The sequence below is a fragment of the Archocentrus centrarchus genome, chromosome 10 (genome assembly GCF_007364275.1).
Source record: "Archocentrus centrarchus isolate MPI-CPG fArcCen1 chromosome 10, fArcCen1, whole genome shotgun sequence".
NCBI lineage: Eukaryota > Metazoa > Chordata > Actinopteri > Cichliformes > Cichlidae > Archocentrus > Archocentrus centrarchus.
Window position 1 is genome coordinate 22,953,821 of NC_044355.1, and position 14,365 is coordinate 22,968,185.

Consider the following 14,365-nt stretch of genomic DNA (forward strand, 5'->3'; position numbering starts at 1 on the left):
ACGTTACATAAAAGTTATAAATTGATTTGCATGTCATGGAGTGAAATAAGTATTTGATCCCAAAGCAAAGCATGACTTAGTACTTGGTGGAGAAACCCTTGTTGACAAGCACAGTGTTAAGATGTTTCTTGTAGTTGGTCACCAGGTTTTTTTTGGCCCACACCTCTTTACAGAAACTCTCTGAATCTTTTAGGTTTCTTAGCTGCTGCCTGGCAACTCAAACCTTCAGCTCCCTCCACAGATTTTCTACAGGATCGAGGTCTGAGACTGGCTAGGCCAGTCCTTAATATGCTTCTTCTTTAGCCACTCCTTTGTTATCTTGGCAGCATGTTTTGGGTCACTGTCATGTTGGAAGACCCATCCACAACCATCTTCAGTGTTCAGACTGAGGGAAGGAGGCTCTCATCCAAGATTTTACAGTACATGGCCCTGTCCATTGGCCCCTCAATGCGGTGAAGTTTTCCTGTACCCTTAGCATAAAAACAGCCCCAAAGCATAATGTTTCCACCTCTGAGTTTGACTGTGGGTCATACCCTGCAATCAGTTTTTGTCAAAGTGACTTTTATACATTAGGTTTTTTTTTTATCAAGGTAAAAACTGTCTGACATTAAAAATGTCTTTTTAATAGAAATCTGGCTCAGAGGGCTGCAGAAATTGCAACAAATACAACATCACAGTTCTATAAAGATATTTTAAGTGGCCAAAAAGCACTGGATTGATTATAATGTAGGTACAATAACACAGACTCCTAAAAATTGCTAAAAAACAGGTTATTTCTTCATTTTACATATAAGACCTTCATAAATCATGCTGACTGCACTCTGTTTACCAATATAAGCAAATACATTACACGTAAAAGCACACAGAGACATCAGAATCACTTTATGGCAGATGGTCACTTTTTGGCACAACACTGGCAGCTGTTGAAAGTAACTAATAAAGTAACTTGGAAGCTAACTTAGTTACTTCTAAAATTAAGTGATCAGTAAAGTAACTAAGTTACTTTTTAAAGGAGTAATCAGTAATCGGATTACTTTTCAAGGTAACTATACTATCACTGGTTACCAATGTGTTCATGATGACAGTGGTCCCAACTGTCTTCATATCATCATTCTCATGATCTTCCTCACCCTGTTAGGCGAGCTCTTGCATGGAGCTCCAGACCGAGGATTGATGGTCATTTTACGTTTCTTGCATTTCCGAATAATCATACCAGCAGTTGTCACCTTCTCACCAAACTTCATGCTGATGGTCTTGTAGCCCATTCCAGTCTTGTACAGGTCTACAATATTGTCTCTGACATCCTTTGACAGCTCCTTGGTCTTTGGTGGTGGAGAGGTTGGAATCAGAGAAATTAATTCTGTGTTCTGACAGGTGTATTTATACACATAATGAGTTGAGATCAGGGGTATCTGATTGATTGATTGATTGATTGATTGATTGATTGATTGATTGATTGATTGATTGATTGATTGATTGATTGATTGATTGATTGATTGATTTCTGTGTGCCACATGGGCACACAACCAATTTGTGGGCACTAGAATTCTGGGTTGTAGGGGATTAAATGCTTATTTCACTCAATGGCAAGCAAATCAGCAAAGCTAGCTTGTTTTCAGAAACTGTTCCATACATCTTTCCTATTTTTGACACGAAGTAGCTGTGTTATGCTGTTATCATTCCTGCCCCACACAGTAGTACTCCAACCTGCTCAGCTGTTGTTATGTGAATTAATTCGGTTCAGTCGGGAAGCTCACTTAGAATGGAACTATTGTGTGAAAGCAGTCTCTGTTCTATGTTTGGTTCATCTCACCTCATCGCTCCCCAACAAAAACCGCATGATCAGCACAGCAGGGGAGTGATGATAATAGCATATCCCCACCACCACCACACCCCCACCCCTCAAAGCGAATGTAAACTCAGAGTGTACAGGTGGATGCTGGTTGGAAGCGCCTTTTGAGAAATGTTATATGAACAGTAATAACAACTGTTACCGTACCTTTCAAATGAGACAATGATGCAGTGAAAGAGCTGGCAGAGCACTGACAGCTTTAATACACTGCAGTGATTAGCCCCTAAAGCCCTGACCTATTTTCTGAAATTTCTTTTCAAAAATGCATCCCAAAATCTGTCAGTGAGAGCTCGACAACTTTGAACAACCTTGGAATGATCTGCCAAAGGGACACTTTGCAATACAATAGGTCCCCATCACCAGGCATGTGTGAGATTTTCTTACTTCACCTGCTAAATGAAGTACTAAATAACAACCTGATGCAACAATGATGTTGTATATACATGTTCTAAAAAACAGTAACTGTTGCTATTTACTAGGGTCCAATCTCAATGAATGCCCAGTGCCCAGAAATCTTCTAGAAATGTGTTTTATGAGGACTTCCAGGGGAATTGTGTACCTGTGTGCACATTTAGACAATAAGCTGAAAACAGATCAAAGGAATATGCTCACTGGACACTTTATTGGGTACATCTGTTCATCTGCGTGTTACGAATACGAATACGAATACCTTTATTAGTCCCACAATGGGGAAATTACAGTTAACAGAACACCCATCACAGAGACAAACACAAACAGGGGGGACAGGTGTCTGGGGTCATGCAGCCATTTTACCGGCGCTACCTTTAGCAGGAAAACAGAAAGAGATACACTGGGATAGGTAGGTTCAAAAAAATCATCTCGTACTGTGTTCATTATGAACACCTTACGAGGTTCCAAAAAAACATCTCAGCAAAGCAGTAGCACATTTAAAGCCTGGAGAGCACTAGGGTGGGTCTTTGTTAATGCAAATATATAATCAAAAAATCACATGGCAGCTGCTCAATTCAAATTGAATCAGAAAAGAGAAGAAAGAGGATTCAAGTGACTATGAACGTGGCGTGGATGTTGGCGCCAGATCTACAGGGAGTTTCCCACACAACCATCTCTGGGGTTTACAGAGAATGGCCCATAAAAGAGAAAATATGAGTGGCATGGGGGAGGGGGCTTTTTTTTTTGGCTCAGTTTGGACCCCTCAGTACTAACTGAGCATTATTTAAATGCTACACCCCACTTCAGTATTGTTGCTGACCGTGTGCCATGTCACAAAGCTCAGGTCATCTCAAATGAGTTTCTTGAGCATGAAAATGAGTTCACAGTGTACTGAAATGCCCTCCACAGTCGCCATTTCTCAATCCACTATAGCACCTTTAGGATGTGGTGAAACAGATGGATGTGCAGCTCACAAATCTGCCGCAACTGTGTGACGTTATCATGTCAATATGGACCAAAATCTCTGAGGAATGTTTCCAGCAGCTCTGAAGGCAAAAGGTGGTCCAGCCCCATACTAGCAGGGGTGGCTACTAGTGTAGGCTTTTCAGTTTGAGCCATCAGCAGCCATTTCTAGTTTTGTCAAAACTTTTTTTTATATCACTCCACCAAAAACATCATAAGCCTAACACAAACACACTGTGGTGTGTCAGTAAAGCTGCTGATGGCTGTATGCAAATGATTAAAATTGTTGTTAGCTCACTAATTAATCTATTTCCCTGTGTATGTTGCATATATTTAGACTTGCCTCCCTATGTGCATAAGGGGTGAAAACAGAAAAAAAAAATAGTTTTCATTACTTGGAATAAACATTTCATGCAACACTTGCTTCTCATATCATTGTTCAGCCTGGAAGAAGAAATTATTATTATAATGAAGATACAAATATAGAATGTGTCAGTGTGTGCTACGCTGGGTACACGTGTCTTTTTGTGTTTGAGTGTGTGTGTGTGTGCACACTTGTGTGTTACTTTAGAGATAGCAGGGTGTCATGCTGTGTCACACCCCATGATTAGTGGCATCAACCGCCGGAGAGGCCCCACTCTTTTTCACTGTGACAGCCAACAGCCTACTGTATAATTAACATCTCTTTTGTCTCTTTCTTTCTGTCACTCTGTCTCTTTTTTTTTTTCTAAGCTAGGTGTTTGAGCAGTCACAGGATTTTTTGCAGTTTTGTTTACCTCCTCTGACCTGGCAACTTTCTAAATTCTTGTTGTGACTTTGAAGAAACTTGTCAGACACCTCTGTGTGATTTCCAGCATCACAGGCCTGCACTAACCTCCTGTACTCACCAGGCCTGGTGCGTGATTGTTCATGTCTAATAGACATAAAGAGTCTGGCTCCTCAAATGAACTTTATCTAAGGAGAATGAAATCATATCCTCTGGTTTTAAGAGCCCAAATAGTCATTCCTTATCTAAAATTAAATCTGAATGTGCCACCTGTCCTGGACATTTGAGGACGAGTAAATAACATAAGTTAGGCTGTCCTGTAAAGCTCTACTTTCCTCATGAGTGCATTACAAAAAGGTGCCCTTCAACATCAAATTAATGAAGCTTGCCAGAAAAAGTTGCTGATGAAAGAAAGCAGTTTGGGTAAAGAAGAAAGTTTGATAAGGAAAAAAATAAGCATTCAAACACAGAAGCAGGGAGAAAGAAAAGTACAGGGAGAGTATCCTGTTCCAGCCTGGAGAGTCATTGAAAGTGAATGCTGGCTAATTGTGTCCAGGTGCAGATTCCCCACACTTTCTATCCCTCATTAGAGAACCATTGATGAGCAGCAGCTGAATCATACCTTCCCAAGTGGACACACACATGCATACTCACACTAATAAGCATATTCACAGATTTTCTAATAGGGGTAGTTGATTAGCAGTGGGGGCCGTGTGCCAAGAGATCAAGACAAACACAGATGTGGACACACAAACACAGGCTCACAAAATAGTTCAGCCTTGTAGATAAATGTGGCTGACAAGTCACGCATAGTTAGTTTTAGCTCTAAGAGAATACTTACTCAAGCACTAAAATGCCTGAGGTCACTTTTTTGCTCCATGCTGAAATGCTCCATGCTGAAAACTGCCATAAAACTGAAGATTTAATACCACACAGTGATGAACTCTCTTCAGAGATCAATGCAAGCTGGTTGGAAACAAAACAAAAGAAGTGGTGCACAATTGAGCAAAATGACAAAGTCTCTAGTTTGAGAAAGAGATGCTTCAAAGATCCTCAGGCACCTGAAACAGTCAGATGTTCTGGTTTGGTCTGCACGTTGTTGCTATTTGAAAACTTTAGGCTATTATCCATCCATCCATCCATCCATCTGAATTTGAGCCGTGACAGCAGCAAGCTAAGCTTTCTCCCCAGCAACACTTTTCAGTTCCTTCTGGAGGCTCTCAAGATGCTGCCGGGCAAGATGAGATATATAATCTCTCCAGCAGGTTCTCCTCTTGGTTGGGCATACCCAAAAAACCTCCAGAGAGAGGTACCCATGAGGAATTCTAACCAGATGCCCAAATCACCTCAACTGGCCCCTTTCAGGGAGCAATGGTTCTACTCTAAGGTGTCCAATGTTCCCTCCAGTCACCCTAAGTGAGAAACTCATTTTAGCTACTTCTATTTACTCTTTTAGTATTTACACAGCTTTCATGGCCACAGGTGAAGACTGGAATTTAAGTGGAATGGTAAATCGAAAGCTTTGCCTTTTAGCTCAGCTCTCTCTTCACCATGGGATTGGGTGAGAGGGAGGCAGATGATCCACTGTGGCAACCGCTAATGGGAGCAGCTGAAAGAAGAAGAAGATAATCTGGATAATTTTTATCCCGTATGAACATAGTGGACATGTTTCAGCCTCAGAGGTGTCGCTATACCTACAAGTCCTCTTCTTTCAGCTGCTTCGTTTAAAAATCGCAACAGCAGCTCATCTGCCTCCATCTCACCCAATCTCTAATATCCTCCTCTGACACACCAACCCTCTGCATGTCCTCCTTCACTATTTCTTCTCTGTGGTCTTCTTCTTTTTCTCCTGCTTGGAGCTCCATATTCAACACCTTGTGTCCAATATATCCTCCTCTGCACATAACCAGTCCTTTTCTGCACTCTAAAAGGTAATACGTATTCTTACTTAAATTACGTTTGTGTGCTTTACTTAAGTCTCAGTATACTGTTGATTTAACTCAAGCAATGTGAGTAATGTACATGTTTAGCCTGAGAGAGGTACAAGACTAAGTTCTAGTGTGTAAACTGGACTTGAATATTTTGTTACTGGAGTGAATGCTGGATTGAGTTCAGCAGTGCACATGCGCAGTACAGAAGTGCGGGAAGCTTCCAGAAACCCTGTGGACTTACACACTGGAAGAAGCTGATCTTCTCTAAAGGCGAGCTGTTCATCTTCATTATATTTTCATGTGTCATGTATGACTTTATTGTTCAATGTATTGTTACAGGCTAGTTTTGCATGATGATGCATAAACGTATTTGCAGACTAATGCTAATGTTAATGTTAGCATGGGCTTATGGGGCCAATATGAGCTAAAATTGCCATGTACTGTATTTTACTTGAGAGACTTGAGAGCCTTTAATGTTTTGTCCATGATAAGAGCTCTTAACATTAATTACCTGTATTTCAAATGCAGCACGTTAGCATGTTTTTAAGCGTAAACCAGGCCTGCTAACATTCGTGTAGCCTTGATTTCACTCGGTCATGGAGGGTAATGTGACGTTCAGGAACAAGCCTCGCGTGGAAAAACTGCTGAATGGTTCAAATACTGTCACCAGAACCCCGTCGGTGGAAAAGCGGGCAGTGAGAGCCGTTCTTTGTTTTTTTATGACTTTGCTTGCTTATAATGCTCTGGACATGTAGCATGGAAGAAAAAAAATGCAATGCATTCCACTAAATAAGTGCTCTCAACGAGCTGAACAATTATTTTGTATCACTTATTGTGAAAAATGTGATTAATTTTCTTCAGAAGATACTTTTGCTTACTTTTATTGTTTTTCCCTTCTTGTACACCAGTGATGCTGTTGCCATGAGGACTGCTGTCCTGCGATGTCTCTCGGTTTTCCTCGGGGATGATGAAAGAGACTTCTACAATGTCCCTTTTGTACTTATTGCAATTTGGTTTGTTAGATGTTCTGCACTTGGAAATCAAGATTTTCACCCCATTCTTTTTTTCTTTTCTTTTTTTTTTTTTTTTTAATATCCACAGGATTCAGATACCGTGGCAGACTTCACCCAGGTTCCTGTGGGATTATTGCCTGTTATTCCTGAAGTCAGTCAGCAGCCAGGTCCGAATGCTCTTCACCCTGAACCATCCAGCATGTTATCATTCTGGAAGGTACAATTGTCATGGTTGACACTGATCAAGCTGTTTGCCTCGTATCTGGGCTGATCTATGCCCTTCATCCTGACTGTCCAAAATGCCTAAAAAACACCTTTGACTTCATTCAGAGGCTGATGCTCTGCCATTACTAGTATTTCTATGTGTTTTCATATTGTGTATTTATTTAATATGATTTTTTTAACTTACTGTCATTTTTTTTTTTTGCACTGTTGCACTGTATTATCAAATAATTTGGTAAAATTCTTATTTTTTATTTGTTGGATGAATGTTTGGCACATGGATTACTTCATCAAGCTGTTTATTTATTTCTATGTTTATTGCCAAGTATGTCAGAATTTGTCCTCCATATTTAACTACTTAAATCACTTTTTTAATAAATGTTACAGTGCTAGAGTGCCTGCTTGTTACATTTCAAAATAAACTGTTTCAGTTGCTGCTCATTCAGCCTGTAAGCTGACTTAAGCATCTTTCTGGTATTACTGTTATTGAGCCCTGTGGAAGGGAAAAAACGTGATTAGTTTTGTATTTGTTCATATGTGGCCACATTGGCCTTTTGTTAAGAAGCTAAGGATAGTATTTTGTTAAAAATAAAACATTGAAATTTGTGAACTCATCATTTTTTGTTGTAGTTACTTCATTCATTTAAGGCAATCGGTTTCCTAGAGTCTGCTAAGTAAACTGTACTGTTCATGTAAGTTGGACTAACTTGATGTAGCTAAGTTAATAACAGGTTAATTTACTTGCTATTTGTGAGTTGAAACAACTTCACTAAACTAATTTAGTTTAACTTAACATGATTAAATTGACACAACAAGGTCTTAAGTACACTGAACAAGTATATGTTAAGTAAACAAACATAAGACTTAATAGTTATACTTTTTTCAGGGCAATCGGTTTCCTAGTTTTTTTTTAAGTAAGGTCAACTTGTCAAATTTTAGAGTGTGTCTTGCCTCTCTAACTTTGTTACCAAACCGCTCAACCTGAACTGTCCCTCTGATGTGCTCATTTCTAATCTTGTCCATCCGGGTTACTCCATATGAAAATCTGCATCCAGTCATTTTGTTAGTGCCACCATCTCCAAATCATACATCATACCAGGTCTCACTGCCATCTTAAACCTTCCCTTTCATTCTTGCTGCTATCCTTCTGTCACAAATCACCCCTGACACTTGTCTCCACCCGGTCCACCCTGCCTGCACTCTCTTCTTCACCTGTCTTGAACACCATCCATTTCTTTGTATGGTTGTTGGTCGATGGTTAATCCTCTGCACTTCCTGAGCCATTAACTCTTCTTCTATCCATTTTCCTTTCTGTCTCATTTTCTACATTCATCAGCTCTTCAAAGTTCTCCTGCTCTTCTCAGCACACTCTTCACCCATTAGCGCATTTCCATCTCCATCCTTAGTCACCCCCAACCTGCTGCACATCCTTTTCAGCTTACATTCTCTGACAAGTCTTTTTCTCCTTTCTTAGTGTCCAGCCTCACATACTACTGACTAAGTCTATTCTTTTCCTTGTGGTGGTAGAGCAGGTCATCTACTAATCAGAAGGTTGGTAGTTTGATCCCTGACAGCTCCAGTATCCTCGCGCAAGATACTGAAACCTGAACTGCTCCCAATGTGTTTATCAGTGTGTGAATGTTAGAAAGTTTGTATGAATGGATGAGACATGCTGTATAAAGTGCACTGACTGCTTATGTAGCGTAGAAAAGCATTATATAAGAACCAGTCTGTTTACTTTGCACCCCCCTCACTGCCGTACACCTAGCCTCCCAGTACTCCTGTCTACTTTCTTCATCTCCATCTTCCTTTGAATACTTTCCTGCACTTCCTCATTCCACCAACAAGTCTCCTTGTTTTCTTTCCTCTATTCAGAGGATACACCAAACACCTTTCCCCTCACCACTTCAGCTATACTTTCCCAGCATGTGGGGAACAGCCACTGACAACATTAAACATCGCCCATTTGATTTCCAGCTTCAAACTCATGATCATGTCCGACGCTCTGTCAATCTTCTCAATCTCAATCTTTATGATCCATACCTGACACAGCCCTCTTCATTTATTCACCCTGCCCAGTGGCAGGATATGAGCCTGCATGGCGAGACCCCACATTTATGTATGACCTAGGATGGAGCCAAATTCCCAGCATCAATTATTGCTTCACTCCACCATTGGTAGGAAATATCAAATCCACTGACTTTTGCTCTTAGATTTATGATTTTGGAATGGTGCCACACCACTCTTCCAGAACAGATACATATTAAAATGTTATATTCAAGCAATGGTTGGATAATAACTGTTTGGAGGGAAGATTTAGTGAATGGTCACTGATACCAGGACTATGAAATGTATTTTCTCTTTCGTTTGTCGAAAATCTTTTGGGGGATTTAGTTAAAAATGCAAATCAGGTAAACTTGTGATTAATATTTTATATTGGATAGCCACAATATCTGTAACTGCATCAACATCTGAATAATCATCCTTTGAACTCTTAGTAGATGCTACCTGTTCTCCTGTGAATGGTAGTGATGTGAGCCCAGGTGCTCATAGGAATATTTTTTTATTCAGTCATAACTTGAGTTGGTTTTAATTAAGTTGAAAACATTGCTTTTGTGTGTCATGGTGATGCTGTGTGTGTTTTGTTTTTTTAAATCAGGTTTTGTTCTAGTGTCTTCTCCTGGCATGTGAGCCGTGTTTTTCCAAATAGAAAAGGAAAGGAAATCAATAGCGGTGAAGACGATGCTGTCAGCTCATGTTGGAGGGACGGAATAAAGTCTCACAGCCATCAGGGAGGCAAAGCTTGCTCCTCTTTGGAAGAGCTCGAATAAACTTGCTCTGTCTTTAATAAAAGGGTACCGTCACACACAGCTTCATGGCTGTTGGCTCATCCTCATTATCTTTATCTTTCACGTCACTTGTACTTCACCTGCCCCCCCCCACAAACACACTTCCTGGACCTGTCCATTGTTTCTTCATGTGTGCTGCTTTTACACCCACAAGCAGCTGCAGGCAGTGACTGCACACATTTCTGTGTGGGAGTTCTCTTCTGCTTATATGCACGAGCAAAGACAGACACACAGACGCGGACATGGGTGCACATGAGCTCGACCAAGCACACACGCACATGCACTCCACCCACACGGCGATGCTGCAAGACTGAAGACCTGTTATAGCATGTAGCACCTCCCGTCTCTCATCCATCTAACCCTCAGGCCATGTCTTTCATTTGAGCGACTGGCACTCACAGCAGGACGAAGTCTGAAGAAAGCATCTAATGACACACTGACAACTCAAAGAAACTGCCCTGGGGCAGTTTTAGGGCTCCCTTGATTAACACAAACATGTACAGTATGAACATGCGTGTTTTCTTTTTTGTCTTTGCAATCACACATGCAATATTTTTATCCTGGTTTTACCTGTTTTCTGTTAGATTTTTCCAGCCATTACCCAGGTACACTTTACTTTTGACTCATATAAGAACAAGCTGTCGAAGTCGAAGAAATTCAGCTGCTGCACAGATTTGTCAGACCATTATCCCTGACTCTACCTGAGATAATGTCTCTAAGTCAAAGACTTTGCCAGTAATTGAGTGATTGATCATTGCATTTTCCAGCATCTTGCATGGTTAAGTGGTAATTTTTATATATATATTGCAGAGGAAGAAAGATTAAGCGAACAGGATGGCATGTTAAGTAATGCAGTAGTGGGATCAAGAGTAAGATTCTTGCTGCATATATTAAACATAGTGTCAACAATCTCAGTCAGAGAAGGAGAAAAAATATATATGCACATAATTTGCTGGAGTTCATGGCATCGTCAACAGGACTGAGACGCCTCCTCAAGTATTATTGGAAGTTGAATTTTTGGTGTAATGAGCACTATACTATACTAACAGTTTGGGGGTTGTTTTATTATGCTGGAACCAAAAGTTTCAGTTTGTAATATCTAATGCTTAAAATATTTAAGTATTTATAAAAACTTCCTGTCATAATATCAGGCTTGATTAAATTCAAATAAATTCCAGAATAACAATTTACAGTTTACTTTAAAAAAAAAAAAGGAGAGAGAAAGATGAAGATGTACCATCTGTACCGGTAATGGTGTTTTATTTTCCTTCCAGATTATCTAGCATAACTGACACACACACACACACACACACACACACACACACACACACACACACGTACATTAGGTAAAGAAAAGCCAAACTAGTCACTTTAAATGGTAAATTTTGCAGTGGGTATTCTCTGGCAGATTTATTGATAGCAATAATTTCACTGTTATTGAGAGTCAAGTCATATCTACAAATCTTACAGAAAGATGCAGCAGAAAGGGAAAGAGATGAGCTGGAGATAAGAAGGGTCACATACAAAAAGACTGCAAAAAAAAATTTTAATTCTGCACCATTAGATAATGTCAAAGAAAATGCTGGGTGTTCTGTGAGAGTGGCAAATAACCGTGGACTCAAGGGACACTCTTGTAGAACAGAATGATAAAAGTGGAAACAGTCTAAAAGTATGTTGTTGGTCCCAAAAAAAAAAAAAAACAGCTAATTATTTCTTGGAATAAAGTAGTTTTTTCCAAGAAATATTTTTTTTCCCCTAAAAGCCAAATTTCTCTAGAGTGAAGAAAAGATTTTCCACTATCAAATACTTCCTCAGTGTCTAAAGATATCAAAGCCTCAGGAAACGTTGATGGAAAGAGCTGTAAATGATGTTAAATACTCGCCTGAGATTTTAAAAAAACTGCCTGCTATGAATAAATCTTGTTTGATCCAAAGATAGATAGATAGATAGATAGATAGATAGATAGATAGATAGATAGATAGATAGATAGATAGATAGATAGATAGATAGATAGATAGATAGATAGATAGATAGATAGATAGATAGATAGATAGATAGATAGATAGATAGATAGATAGATAGATAGATAGATAGATGATTTTAGGAATCTTGGCCAATAGCCTCAACAATAATTTAGAATCAACATTTGAGAGGCTTATAGGATGATATGAACCACACAGCAGGGGGATCTTTGCTTTTCTTTCAAAGCAAAGAAATGGACGCCTTGGCCAAAATTATAGGCTTCAACAAATCCATCTACCAATAGCAGACTTTTAAGAGCATTAAGTGGCCCCCACACTTGCCTGACCTAAATTCAATAGAACACCTCTGGGAAATTATATTTCCCACCAGGTTGCCCCTCAGACTGCCCAGAAGCTCAGTGATGCCCTGGTTCAGATCTGGGAGAAGATCCACAGGATATCATCCATTGTGTCATTAGGAGCATGCACCAACATTGTCAGGCATGCATACAAGCACATGGGGGACATACAAACTACTGAGTAACATTTTGAGTTGCTGCAATGAAATTTTGGCAAAATGGACTTGGTTAGGTATGCGGCAAATACAGAATTTTTTCACTTTGATTTTTGGGGTGTTTTTGAATTCAGCCCTCTGTAATTTTCATTTCTATCAAAGGATGCGGCTTCCTTTCATTCCTAACACATTACCCAGTCCACATCAGTATAGATATCCAGCATGACCCCCCCGCCCCAATTGAAATCTGATGGGTTTTCAAAGTGTTCCTTTAATTTTTTTTGAGCAATGTAAAAAATTTTTTTATTTCTGATGGTTAATGGTCTGCATTAGCCAGGCTCTACAGAAGGTTTTACAGTGTGTTTCTTACAATTCAACATACACTGTATTTGGTCCCCTAAAATCCAAAGGGCTCCTACTGACAAGCAGGCTGCAGCACAGGGAGGGGAGAAGGATCAGGCTAGCACCGGTGATTGACAAAAACCTGGCACCTGAGCTAAGGATACCGAGCCAACCAACATGCAAACAACTGACAACAAAAGGTTTTATCTCTTGGCAACAATTTTTCAACCTAGAGCGAACAAGATCTTGATGTTACATTGTGACATCATAGCTTTATATCTATCTCAGAAAGTTTCAAAGGGATGTCAAAGAAGCTAGCCTTGAGGCAGGAGCATGTACGAAAAAGGTGGCATTTATTAACAAAAGTGTTAATGAAACAAAGGCAAATGCACTAGGGAATTCAACCAGGTAACAGGAAACTAAAATTAAACTTATTAAAATGCATCCTGCCACCTCCTCGCTCTCTCCACTCAGCCTACCCAGTCATCCCAGCCTCACCTGTGTGGACCCGAGCACTTACAGATCAATCGTGCAGATGTTTACATGTTTACACCACAGCTGATTATCTGAGGCCTGTACTAAGAAGCAGGATTTCATCTTATCCAGGGTTAACCCTGGGTTTGCTGTACTATGAAGTCCGCTCAGTTCTTGCCAGGGTATTTGCTGCTTGTGATTCCCTGATGAGCATCAGTAATATTCCTTGATTTTTTTTCCCCCCCCCTGTTGGCTGCAAATAATTTTACAACAATTTTGTTGTTCTATAAGCATTAATATGTGATACTAAAAGAAGACACCTACTTGTACTTGCTGACAGATTAGGCCTATGTTTGAATTTTGGTTTTATATTTAATCTTTCTCTCAGATTGTTAAAAACCACCGAGGCTGCTGTTGAAACGATAAAAAATTAAAACTGCCTTTTAAACAATAACTTAATGAAATATGAAATACTTGATTATAACCCATCCGATCTTTCCATGTCTCAATTTAAATAGACTGAACTTAGACTGAGTCTTAAAGCAGTCACACATTCATACAGCACTTTTATTAGGCTGCTTCTGTACAGCGCGTTTCTTCTCACAAACACTTGTGCCACTGATTTATCTGCAGCAACTGTGTTGGTTTCAGTCGCTATTCTGTGTTTAATCTCTTCATATTTTTTTTTTTATTATAGTTTTATCTAAAATCAGCCTCTGTGTTGCCACTTATCCATAATTGTAACTGGTCAGATGCTGCCAACGCCACCCTTTCATGTGGATGGGCAGACGAAACCCTGTGTTAGCTTAGCAAGTCAATAACCAGTGTGAGGTCAGTGTTAGGTTTATGTGAATGTGGATAATGGAGAGATAGCCTGGATATGCTGAACTTACAGGGCCCAGGTCCAAGATCTATCCAAGATCCTGTATTGCAAATCAGCTTTTTCCTCCAAAGATTATGGAGCAGATGTTACCTCTTTCTTCACACCTTTCACATAATACAGAAACAAACACGGTAATTATTTTGGCTCACGTATTATTCATCAGTTCCAGTAATCCGCAGCATAG